General features: G+C 38.1%; 1 protein-coding gene across 3 annotated transcripts in view; it reads right to left on the bottom strand.

Moving 5' to 3' along the window:
* The window catches only part of LOC126458568 (protein tramtrack, alpha isoform-like), a 155,089-nt gene that overhangs the window by 45,335 nt on the left and 96,471 nt on the right, over positions 1 to 13,283 (bottom strand). The window lies entirely within an intron of this gene.

Below are 13,283 nucleotides of genomic sequence, written 5' to 3'. Positions count from 1 at the left end.
GGGGGGGCAGGGGGGAGGGCAGGCAGGCTTAAATATATAGATGCACGTGAAAACAGGAACAGAATGTAGGTTGGCATGATGTGTTTCACTGTCATTCTGATGAATAGAATGTATAATCAATATGTTTTGTTCCATTATAGTGTATTCTTCGTGCAAGAAAATATCTGATAAATACACAATTTCAAAGAGAATGTACGTTTATGCATCAAATCTGAGGTGTTTTTTCTTTAATACCGATATTGCATTATAGGAATGGCACATTAATTTTAACTAAAACACACAAATTACAACAGTGAAAAGTTAAAAATCTGATAGTTAAACTCATTACCTTACCCTGTAACTGGTGTGTGTAACACATCTACAAAATGCATCATTACATATGCAATACATTAAGTAGGTGAGGACAGTGCTAGCAATGATATTGAGCACTTAACAAGTTTGTAAAGGTTCAGACACTTACCTTTAGAAATGATTTTTCATTCTCTCTTTTTAGATAAGAACTTCCAATTAGTCAAGTACAAATTATCTTCTTGGTGTCTTGAGCTTCTCTTTGTTTTCTTTGTGGAAATATGAGTCTGTGATCGCAAATGTGGAAACATTTCTATTGCATTAAGCACTCTTCAACCTACTTTAACTATATAGACATAATGTATAAATGGTCTTGAAACTAAATTATTTAGTCAATTCTGAAAGAGCTATTTACGTAAAGCTATGCTTCCAACAATCATACATCAACTACCAGTTGCTTGCCAACTCCTGAATAGTTACGATGTTAATGCAATGAATTATAGGTCTGGGCTTTATAGTACTGCATCAGATGAGAATGAGACATGCTCCATTCAACAAGTCAAAACACAGTGAGATTAAAATCAAGTAACATTCCAGAGAAAAATTGGCAAAATTTCTTCCTACACAGCAAAATTGTCCAGTTGCGCTTTGGTTTGGTGGTCTTGTATGAAATCAATCATTACTAAAAATACTCTATACATTACCATCACATAAAAATTAAAATTAGAAGTGTCAGTGCCAGAAGAGTATATGCATAATTAATTCATTTTTAAAAACCAAAATGTGTTTATAATTGAAAATAATCTTGGAGTAAGTTTGAGAAACGCGTTACAACTAATTTGTTTAGTAAAATATTGTAACAAAAATAATTACCAAAAATTATCTTTACCATGTTTGGAAAATTATTGTAACACTACTTCTTACACTACTACAACACAATATACACGGAAAAATGTGTATCCGATACACTTTTACACTGTTTTAACTAAATACGGGTAACGTCTGAGTGGATAAGAGAAGTACTATCCACAACCCCAAGTGTGTTACCTGGATTCCCAAGTTCATCATCCGCATATGGAGATATTAAAATATTTTAAACTTGTTCGGTATGTTGGAGGTTCTAATGGATGGTTTGCACCTAGTTTCAATTTTAATTTGCTTAAATCTGACCTCAACATTTTCATTCCATAGACTAAGAACGCAGATGCTCAATTATGACCGTACATTCTTGATATGCCTCTTAAGTAGCAACTTTCTGTCATAATTACATAACCGGATTTACTGAAAATTTTTGCGGAATATTTCATCAATATTGGGAAGTCTTATGAAGTTATGTTACAAGTCACTTTTACAGTATAACTCCACGTTTACATTCCCAGAATTAAAATTTTCCCACCATTTACAATGTTTTTTTATTGCTTCTGTAAAATTTCCTAAATTAAAAGCTGTAATTTGTATCCACTTTTGTGTCAACATATATATAATTATATTGCAGTTTACACTTTATGATGCAAAGTTCGTGATAAAAAAACTGTTGTAATTTATATGACATGATCCTGGCATGGCATTGGCTGGGTGCTCTACTCAGCATATCTGAATCGGTGAAATCTGGAACACTTCATGACAGAGTTTTTTTCTCTTGCTGTGGTCAAGATCTACTCGGCTTGGAAGCTGATGAGATTAACTATTTCAATAGAACCAGAATGAGATTTTCACTCTGCAGCGGAGTGTGCGCTGATATGAAACTTCCTGGCAGATTAAAACTGTGTACCAGACCGAGACTCGAACTTGGGACCTTTGCCTTTCGCGGACAAGTGCTCTACCAACTGAGCCACCCAAGCACGACTCATGGCCCGTCCTCACAGCTTCCATTCTGCCAGTACCTCGTCTCCTACCTTCCAAACCTTACAGAAGCTCTTCTCCGAACCTTTTATTTCAATAGAAGTCGGAAGAAGATGAGACTTTACACAAACATTCAATTGTTTCTTGTCATTAACAACCTTAACTTTCAACACTGTATGCCATGCAAAACTTGGTATGCGGACATTATTGTAACCATATTACTTCAGTGTTAACTTCACTCTCACACTACGATCATGTGCAGATGACATCCAGTTCTCACTATTTGTAATTCATAATACAGTTTTGTTTAGTTAGTGAACACATTGAACACAGTCTCACCTGCTAACTAAGGTTCACTATGTTGTCTGCACTGGCAAAGTTATCACCACCAACTGAGGTGAGTTGATTTCAATCGACAAGGTGACTCCCGCCAACCACTGTGCTAAGAGTTATTTAAGTGTACCATATAGCATTGTTCGCAGCCTTGCATAAGTGGACTATGTGTTGTGTTTGTTGTGTTTTGTTTGCTGCTTCTTTCGAGTAGAAGTTTAGTGTTTTCTGTCTCAGTTTTACCATGGAAAATGTTATAAGAAGAGATGAGAAAACTTTTTCCATGGAAGAGAGAGTAAAAATTTTTGGGAGAGTTGAAATCCACCATTGAACACGTGCTGGATTAGCTGAGGGTTTAGAAGCACCTGTGCCTATACTGAAAACCATCATCAAAAACAAAGACTACTATGGAAAGTGCAAAATGGGTGGATTGATAGGTTCAAGGAGCGGTATAATATGGTGTGCAAAACTTTCGTGGCAAAGCAAACTGTGTGAAAATAAAAACTGTTAGTGAATGACAGTGTGATAGATAACAAAAACTCATGAAGCATTATAAACCAAGGACATTTTCCGCATGGATGACTGATCTCTTTTTCCAGCATCCTTCCAAACAAAACACCACAAAAATTGTCACGGAAGGAAAAGGAAACACTGTAAATACAGCTTTACAATATTTCCATGCATAAATGCTGATGATTTCTGAAAAAATCAAACCATTCATGATTGGCAAATAAAATTATATCTGTATACAGCTTTAAAAATATAAAAATGTTGTCCACAAATTGAATTGCAGTGGTAATAATGAAGTGATCCAAGAAGTAACTGCATAGCAAACAATGAGTAGTTAAGTGTTACTTCCACCAAACTGCACAAGCAAATTTCAGCACTCGGCTTTGGGGCTTACCCACGCCTTCAACACTTTTTACAGAAAAATCACTGTGCAGGAAGCATTAAGTTTGATGGAAGCTGGAAAAGACAGTCCCCTTTAAAGAACTGGTTTAGATGCTTTGCAATACACTGCCAAGGCATGGACAGAGTTTAAAAACTCTACTATCACCAACTGCTTTCGAAAAGTGAAATTCGTTCAAGCAGACAAAGGAAATGAATATGATATACCAGATCTGAGTAATGACGACGACACTGAAATTATACTTGCTTCAGTGTGAGAAAAGCTGCAGCTGCAGCATCCAGTGCAAGATTTTCTACACATTGACAATAATGTTGTCACTTTAGGAAAGTTTATCTGTTGAAGATATGATTGACTAATCCATACAGGAAAAATGTGACAGTACAGGAAGTGATATTGATGATGCCACTGGGATTCTTACTTATGCAGATGTCAATGCAACAGTGAAGACAATAAAAAAAATTATTTCTATTGTATCACACAATGGAAAATCCAGGATGGACAGGGTGGACATAAAGTCCGGGAACACTTTCAATTATTTATTGCACAAGAACCAAATACTGTACAGATATCATACATACGTCATTTTGAAGAGAAACACTGAAAGTTTTTTTTTTTTTTTATTTGTGTATATAGCACCACAACGTAATTTGGTAATTTGCCAATAGTCAGTGCTAGTTGCAAACATGGTGAGTTCAGGTGTGAGAGCACTTCACCGAGAGCACTGTCACTGGATATTCCTACTTGGACATGTTGCAGCAATGGCTGATGCCCCAAATGCAATCAGACTCTCTGTTCACCTTTCAGCAGGATGGGGCTCCACCCCATTTTCATCGTGAAGTTCATGGGTACCTGAACACAGAACTGCCGCATCAATGGATCGGCCATGCTACAGAAGGTGATAGCTGTTTCATGAAATGGCCTCCCCAAACACCAGATCTTACTCCGTGTGACTTTTTTCTGTGGGGACACATGGTGTATGTACCACCCCTACCACATGACGTAGCACAGAAAATATGGAAATCAACTGCCACAGTCGACAATGCCATGCTGGGATGGGTATGTCAAGAATTCGAGAGATATATATATATTAGAGGGAAACATTCCATGTGGGAAAAACACATATAAAAAACAAAGATGCTGTAACTTACCAAACGAGAAAGCACCAGCGCTTTCTTGTTCGGTAAGTTACAGCATCTTTGTTTTTATATATATATATATATATATATATATATATATATATAAAAAAACCACCACTTTAAGAGTTTCTCTTCAAAATGCAATATGTATGACATCTGTACAATGTTTAGTTCTTGTACAATAAATAATTTAAAGTGTTCCCAGACTTTCACAATTAAAGCTTTCAGCCATCGGCCTTTGTCAACAACACACACATATATGCGAATGCATGCACAGAAGTCTATAGTTGATGAAGGCCAATGGTCGAAAGCTTTAATTGTGGAAGTCTTTTTGTTGTGCTTATCTGCGACTCAGTACCTCTGCTATATGGTGAGTAGCATCTTTCCTTCTCATAATATTGTTATTTCTCCTGTAGACATACAAGTTGAAGCTTTCCATTGTGTTTATGAACTTGAAAACCATATTGGAAAATTCATAAAAAATTGAAATAACAAATAATTTTGGATTGTTTTAGTAGTATCTACTAAAAGTATGATCTACTATACCCATTTGTTCATTATGTAGCATTTTACACTGGTGATTGCAAGAAAAGAGTTTCTGAAGACGAGAAATTGTTAACACTGAATACAGATAGTGGATTGTAGGCAGGTATGAAAATGAAATATGGACAATAAACTGTTTGGACAAAAAGAGAATCGAAGCTTTTGGAATATGGTGCTATAGAAGAATGCTGAAGATTAGATGGGTAGATCTTATAAATAATGAGGAAGTACTGAATAGAATTGGGGAGCCAAGAAATTTGTGGCACACCCTGACTAGAAGAAAGGATCAGTTCATAGGACACATCTGGGACATCAAGGAATTGCCAAATCAGTACTGGAGGAAAGTGTGAGCGGTAAAAATTATAGAGGGTGACCAAGATATGAATACAGTAAGTAGTCTTCGGATTGAATATCGTAGCAACAATGACGACGACAACAACAACAACAACAACAACAACAAGTCACATTTATGTAAGACCATCCAGATGAAAGGTCATATATAAATAAAACAGATTAATGTTTTGTAAAGTGTGATATGTGATATTGTAATGCCCGTCAAATCTTGGTTGAGGTGACAGGTTAATCTGTAGTGTAGCACAAGGTTTAGGTTAAGTGCGGAGGTTGGATTGGAGATGTGTTTGTAGGCCACTTTTGTAAGTTTTTCTTGAATAACTCAAAAATTCCAGCCTCTAGCCAAAACGTATCCCAGTACAAAAATTAAATTAGATTAAATTTTCTACAGGAAAGGTTCTATTCATTTCTTCTCTAGGACCAATAGTTTTTTGCAAGCACACAGTAGGAGAATATTGAAAATCATATGCTCCATGCATGTGCCCTAACTTACATGGTTTTTGTAGGTCTATTTGTGGTAGTTTCCTGACTTGATGGACCCCAAGTGTCCCACACCAAATTGACCATCTCTACTTCCATTCACCACTGTGTTACATTGTAAACAATTATTGTTTACACCCAACATACTGACGCCTTCAAACCTGAACTTTTTTAGTTTGTTACTGGCACCTTACCAGATGAACTAACAAGCCACCACTATGCGGTACAGAATTTTGATCATAATACTCTCCAATCTCTGTAGAAAGTTTTCACCCAATACAACATCTTTCTGTAGTACCACATCACAAACAATTCAATTCTCTTCTTTTTCAGTTTCCTCACAGTCCAAAATTCACTTCCATATAATATTTTGCATTTAAATAAAACTAATTATAACGAATCGGTAAGAGTTGAGGAAGAGTTTACTATGGAATCTGAGGGAGTAGACCCTCTGGCAAAGTCAGAACTAAAAGACTCCATCAAGAATCTAAGAAGAAAAAGGTCCCGTGGATACAAAAATATTTATGCAGAATTAATAAAAATACAGCATGATACAACTCAATGAAAGACTTACCGATTTCTTCAATATTTACCGTTATCGAGGAAGAGTTCCAGAAACACGGAAAATAGCAAAAGTAAGCTTTCAATACAGGACTGTTTCTGTTGAGAAGCAACATTTTCCCGCCAACGTATGGAGTGCTGCTCTGATTTAAGGTGTTTCCCAATATTATTTTCATTTTCCCACCCAATCTGGTAATTATAAAACCTGTAGAATATCAATTTCGACATTCTGTGGGGATTCATAGTTATGTGACCATACCTGACAATGTGCCAGACAGAACCGGAAAGCCACTTGGCGCAGCAGTACAATGAAAAATAATTTTATTTGCACGCTAGGGAAAGAAAGTCTGCTCTGTTGAAATACACAAACAGGTTTCATTTTCCGGCCGCAATAGTGCACAGACATCGAAATACATTAACAGGTTTCATTTTCTGGTCACTATAGTGAAGAGACTATGACCACCCAGAAACTACGACCAACAGAGAGATGAGAACTGGTGTGGGGAAATAGGCCCTGCACGCTTTTGCAGGCCAGCAGCCTACAACCTTCTACATTTCTGCAAAAGCACAAGTGACATTGTCACAGGGATTGCTGATCCTTTCCGGTGTCGTGAGGGTCAGAACTGAACTCCACAATGGAACAGGAAGAAAACCGTAAGCAACACACAACACAAAGCATTGGGTAACGGCTACCATGCAACTGCTTGCCTATGGTGGCAGTGTTATAAATGAAGTAGTTATAGCCTGATCTTTACCGGCATTAGACACAACCACTGTTCTAAACACCCACCACCTAAAAACTGCCACGTTAAATGTGTCCGCAATAAACAAACTTTTCAACTTTAGCAAGGAGACTAAGGTTTGTGTTTCTTGGGTCTAAGGTGCTAGGTCCCATTGCTGAGTAACACAGGGTGACACAGAATAACGAGAATGCTTGAAATGATTAGTGGTAGCCATGGGGAGGTGGCAGCACTGCGGGTTCGTGACAGTTAGCGAGAAAACAGTCTGCCATTTCAGTAATCCTGGATCAGTGGAACTGACAACAGCATGTGATAGCTATAAAAATGTTTTATAAAAACATTCATAGTTTTAATAATTTAGGACGTCATGATGCCGTTCCATCAAAACACACAATTAAATTTTGGATTAATAACTTTGAAGAGACTGGATCTGGCCTCACGAAGAAACCAACAGGACGACCAAGAAGTGTGCATTCTCCAGCGAACATTGATGTTGTACACGAGTCTGTCTTATGGGACCCACAGCGTTCAATTCGTAAGCAAGTAGCAGTGGTTGGAACATCCCGGGAGAGTGTTCACGGAATTCATGTTGTTGTTGTTGTTGCTAAATTTGTGATCCCTTGATGCCTCAAAACATGTCCTACCAACCGATCCCTTCTTCTAGTCAAGTTGTGCCACAAACTTCTCTTCTCCCCAATCCTATTCAATACCTCCTCATTAGTTATGTGATCTACCCACCTTATCTTCAGCATTCTCCTGTAGCACCACATTTCGAAAGCTTCTATTCTCTTCTTGTCCATACTAGTTATCGTCCATGTTTCACTTCCATACATGGCTACACTCCATACAAATACTTTCAGAAACGACTTCCTGACACTTAAATCAATACTCGATGTTAACAAATTTCTCTTCTTCAGAAACGATTTCCTTGCCATTGCCAGTCTACATTTTATATCCTCTCTACTTCGACCATCATCAGTTATTTTACTCCCTAAATAGCAAAACTCCTTTACTACTTTAAGTGTCTCATTTCCTAATCTAATCCCCTCAGCATCACCCGATTTAATTTGACTACATTCCATTATCCTCGTTTTGCTTTTGTTGATGTTCATCTTATATCCTCCTTTCAAGACACTGTCCATTCCGTTCAACTGCTCTTCCAAGTCCTTTGCTGTCTCTGACAGAATTACAGTGTCATCGGCAAACCTCAAAGTTTTTACTTCTTCTCCATGAATTTTAATATCTACTCCGAATTTTTCTTTTGTTTCCTTTACTGCTTGCTCAATATACAGATTGAATAACATCGGGGAGGCTTCAAGCCTGTCTCACTCCCTTCCCAACCACTGCTTCCCTTTCATGCCCCTCGACTCTTATAACTGCCATCTGGTTTCTGTACAAATCGTAAATAGCCTTTCGCTCCCTGTATTTTACCCCTGCCACCTTTAGAATGTGAAAGAGAGTATTCCAGTCAACATTGTCAAAAGCTTTCTCTAAGTCTACAAATGCTAGAAACGTAGGTTTGCCTTTTCTTAATCTTCCTTCTAAGATAAGTCGTAAGGTTAGTATTGCCTCACATGTTCCAACATTTCTATGGAATCCACACTGATCTTCCCCAAGGTCCGCTTCTACCAGTTTTTCCATTCGTCTGTAAAGAATTCGCATTAGTATTTTGCAGCAGTGACTTATTAAACTGATAGTTCGGTAATTTTCACATCTGTCAACACCTGCTTTCCTTGGGATTGGAATTATTATTTTCTTCTTGAAGTCTGAGGGTATTTCACCTGTCTCATACATCTTGCTCACCAGATGGTAGAGTTTTGTCAGGACTGGCCCTCCCAAGGCCGTCAGTAGTTCTAATGGAATGTTGTCTACTCCCGGGGCCTTGTTTCGACTCAGGTCTTTCAGTGCTCTGTCAAACTCTTCACGCAGTATCGTATCTACCATTTCATCTTCATCTACATCCTCTTCCATTTCCATAATATTGTCCTCAAGTACATCACCCTTGTATAAACCCTCTATATACTCCTTCCACCTTTCTGCCTTCCCTTCTTTGCTTAGAACTGGGTTGCCATCTGAGCTCTTGATATTCATACAAGTGGTTCTCTTCTCTCCAAAGGTCTCTTTAATTTTCCTGTAGGCAGTATCTATCTTACCCCTAGTGAGACAAGCCTCTACATCCTTACATTTGTCCTCTAGCCATCCCTGCTTAGGCATTTTGCACTTCCTGTCGATCTCATTTTTGAGACATTTGTATTCCTTTTTGCCTGCTTCATTCACTGCATTTTTATATTTTCTCCTTTCATCAATTAAATTCAATATTTCTTCTGTTACCCAAGGATTTCTACTAGCCCTCGTCTTTTTACCTACTTGATCGTCTGCTGCCTTCACTACTTCATCCCTCAGAGATACCCATTCTTCTTCTACTGCATTTCTTTCCCCCATTCCTGTCAATCGTTCCCTTATGCTCTCCCTGAAACTCTGTACAACCTGTGGTTTAATCAGCTTGTCCAGATCCCATCTCCTTAAATTCCCACCTTTTTGCAGTTTCTTCAGTTTCAATCTGCAGTTCATAACCAATAGATTGTGGTCACAATCCACATCTGCCCCTGGAAATGTCTTACAATTTAAAACCTGATTCCTAAATCTTTATCTTACCATTATATAATCTATCTGATACCTTTTAGTATCTCCAGGATTCTTCCAGGTATACAACCTTCTTTTATGATTCTTGAACCAAGTGTTAGCTATGATTAAGTTATGCTCTGTGCAAAATTCTACAAGGCGGCTTCCTCTTTCGTTTCTTCCCCCCAATCCATATTCACCTACTATGTTTCCTTCTCTCCCTTTTCCTACTGACAAATTCCAGTCACCCATGACTATTAAATTTTTGTCTCCCTTCACTACCTGAATAATTTCTTTTATCTCGTCATACATTTCATCAATTTCTTCATCGTCTGCAGAGCTAGTTGGCATATAAACTTGTACTACTGTAGTAGGCATGGGCCTTGTGTCTATCTTGGCCACAATAATGCGTTCACTATGCTGTTTGTAGTAGCTAACTCGCACTCCTATTTTTTTATTCATTATTAAACCTACTCCTGCATTACCTCTATTTGATTTTGTATTTATAACCCTGTAATCACCTGACCAAAAGTCTTGTTCCTCCTGCCACCGAACTTCACTAATACCCACGGAACTCATCTTGATTTAAAATTTCATCTGTACAAACTAAAGATGGTGCAACAACTGACAGAAAACGATTACTGGTTACGATTACAGGGTGTATAAACGGACAAGGGAAAAAAATTCCCCAGATTTCCCGGTTAAAAGTACACTTTCTCCCGGGTGGAAACATAGTTTTTCCCTGTTAATTGACAGTATATTTTCTGTCGGAACTGTACAACTTATCAATCCTTTGTATGGTTATGGTTTTATACATGGGAGTAGAATTTCCCGGCGCTTTAGAAAACTAAACACCTTTTGGAAAGACGTTTGATGTGCAGTAACATGTACGCTGCATATTTTCGTATTACGGAAGTATAAATTCGAATTCCACCAAACACCACATGTTACTTTCCGAAGCATTGAAATCGAGATTGCGATGCCTATTTGTAAGCCAGTCATAGCTCATGTCACGTGATCTCGCCAGCCGATGACAGCGGATATACATAGCTTTGTACACGTGGTTAGTCAGCCAATAGCAACATCACTGTTAAGTAGGCTAAGCTTTCACATACAATGTTGGTCTTTTATGCACGTATTACATTTTAAGATATATCACACAAATGTGCCAGTAAATTTTTTAATAATGACATAAAAGTGTGATCTTCTGGGCTATAAATTCTTCTAAGTGGCTCGTCATCGAAGAGGTGATTTTTAAATGAGTCCCAGATTCCCAGTGAAGTAAGCATCGACCTGATATTAAGCTTTTCAAAGTGGTTTAGGGATGTAAATTTCCTTGGGTACCAATACTTTGTTATCTCATGTCTGGTTCTTTGTTATGGCATAATGCCATACGAGCTAGAAGACGAAAACGTACACTTGAAATGCACCGAACAGTTGAAACTAGCCAAAAGCTTGAAATTAAACCCTCTGTTTCAAATGTATTGACTGCCTCAGTGGAAAAGATTAATAAAAGAAAATCTCTTCAGCAAACCGATAAAAATAACATCATTGTTCTGCATGGCAATTAATGCTTGACTGTCAAAAAGGTGGAAATAAAATAAAATCTGAAACTAATAACGTATTTTAGCCTTCTGTAATTATGTGAATGTATTTTAATTTACATAATAGCTCCTGGCAAAAGAAATCAAATTTGTTTTCATTTGACGTGAGTGCAGTAGACAAAGAGGAAACAGCAAAATCACTAACACGGGTCACATGGAGACTATCCGCTTCCCTATTATAACTCTGACTGCTCTGCGCATCAGACCCGTATCTACGATATTTCTGAACCGCGGCAATAGTAGATAGTGGCGTCCCTTGAGCGTTTTAGATAGGCCGTCAAAAACTTTAAAAAAAATCGAATTTTCAAAAATATGTTCATTTTGTAGCGCACATTTTTCTGAAGACTGATACACAAAACATAAGTGTCCGAGGAATTGTAAGACAGTTCGTCAAACGTTTTGCTACATGAAAAATTGAAATGTCGTTGTCTAATACTGAAAAATCTGTAATCACAAATAGGCCCAAGACTGGTGTGGTTTCTCGACCTGATTACCTATACTTTGTCACTGTCTGCGAGATAAAACAAAATAGGCCTTTATAATACTGCAACAATTGTAACGCAACTGTTTTGGCAGAAATGGTCATTTTTGTAACACGGCAGATTATAATTCACAAAGCACCAATATCAAATGCTTATTAGGCCTACTACAAGCAAAAAGCTTTATGTTAGGAAATAGTTTTACACTTCATTCATACGCTCCAGTTTCTCAAGCATGGGATCGAAAAGTAGTAGTGCGAAATTTTTATAGAAATTTGGAATCGTCTTATTCATCCATAATTTGTGTGATGTCTCCATTTCTTCTTCTTCCTCGTTCTAACAAACAATCTTGTCATCACTAATTTTGTATCTATTCCTGCCAATGTCAAAGCTTATTCGCCTGTTAACTTCACTAACTCTGCCAGAATCACCAGTTTGGTTATCCCGCGATTATTCTCTGGTTAGGCATTCTTACGTGTTCATACAATGCGTTTTCTGCACTACTTCCAGAACAGACCTTACAGCGGCTGCTAGCCGGAGACAGTGCAACTGGCCCTTGCTAATATAGCGATCTGGCCAAAAATTTTCTGTCAAAATTTCATTTTCTTCGATACATTGAGAAGATAATACGTAATCTTTCTTACCTGTTATTGCTGTTAGTCGTTTATTTGCACTCTGGTAGTCTGAACCTATGGATTTCTCTGGTAATCGTAACAACGCTCATCATTCGCAAACCCTAACAACCACATTATCAGACAGTGGTGGGCTTTCTTTCATTCGGCTATACTCTGCTCAGCTCATATAGCCCCTTTTGTCTGCAGGAAACTGTATTTCTAGATATGACGAGGATTCCACTGACAGGGACATCATGTACACTATGCACGCATTTAGAAATCAACTTATGGTTCATTCAGAAATCAACTTAGAATGTGTTCAACAATGTTCAAAAACAGACAGGGACACGTATCAAAGCCATACAAATAAACGATAGACCAACGCGCACTGGATGCTAGGCGCTTTGTGAAAAAAGTTTTATATTAATCTGCCCCCCCCCCCCCCCCCTGCACTCCTAGATCCAGGGCTGCTGCGCAATCTGGCAGCTTGGGCGCGCCAGTAAAATTTTTCCCTGTGCACCTAGCCCCCCCCCCCTTTTTTTTACTGCGACTGCTTACACAGCCAACAGCCATGTTCCTGTAGCCAGAAGCGGAAGAAGATACTACTCAACTGCGCATGCGCATGATCCCACTCTTAACTGCTAAAACAAATCTAATGTTAAAAGTTGTGACGTCATGCCCATCGGAGGCAGTTTGTTGTTACGAAGCTTTGCATAGTCTTCCTAAAGCCTTTGACACATTTTGCTGTTGGCAGACACTTGTATGAGCACTGTGTTTTGTTGC

Source organism: Schistocerca serialis, chromosome 2 (assembly GCF_023864345.2).
Source record: "Schistocerca serialis cubense isolate TAMUIC-IGC-003099 chromosome 2, iqSchSeri2.2, whole genome shotgun sequence".
NCBI classification, from domain to species: domain Eukaryota; kingdom Metazoa; phylum Arthropoda; class Insecta; order Orthoptera; family Acrididae; genus Schistocerca; species Schistocerca serialis.
This window is presented reverse-complemented; position numbering and strand designations above follow the sequence as displayed.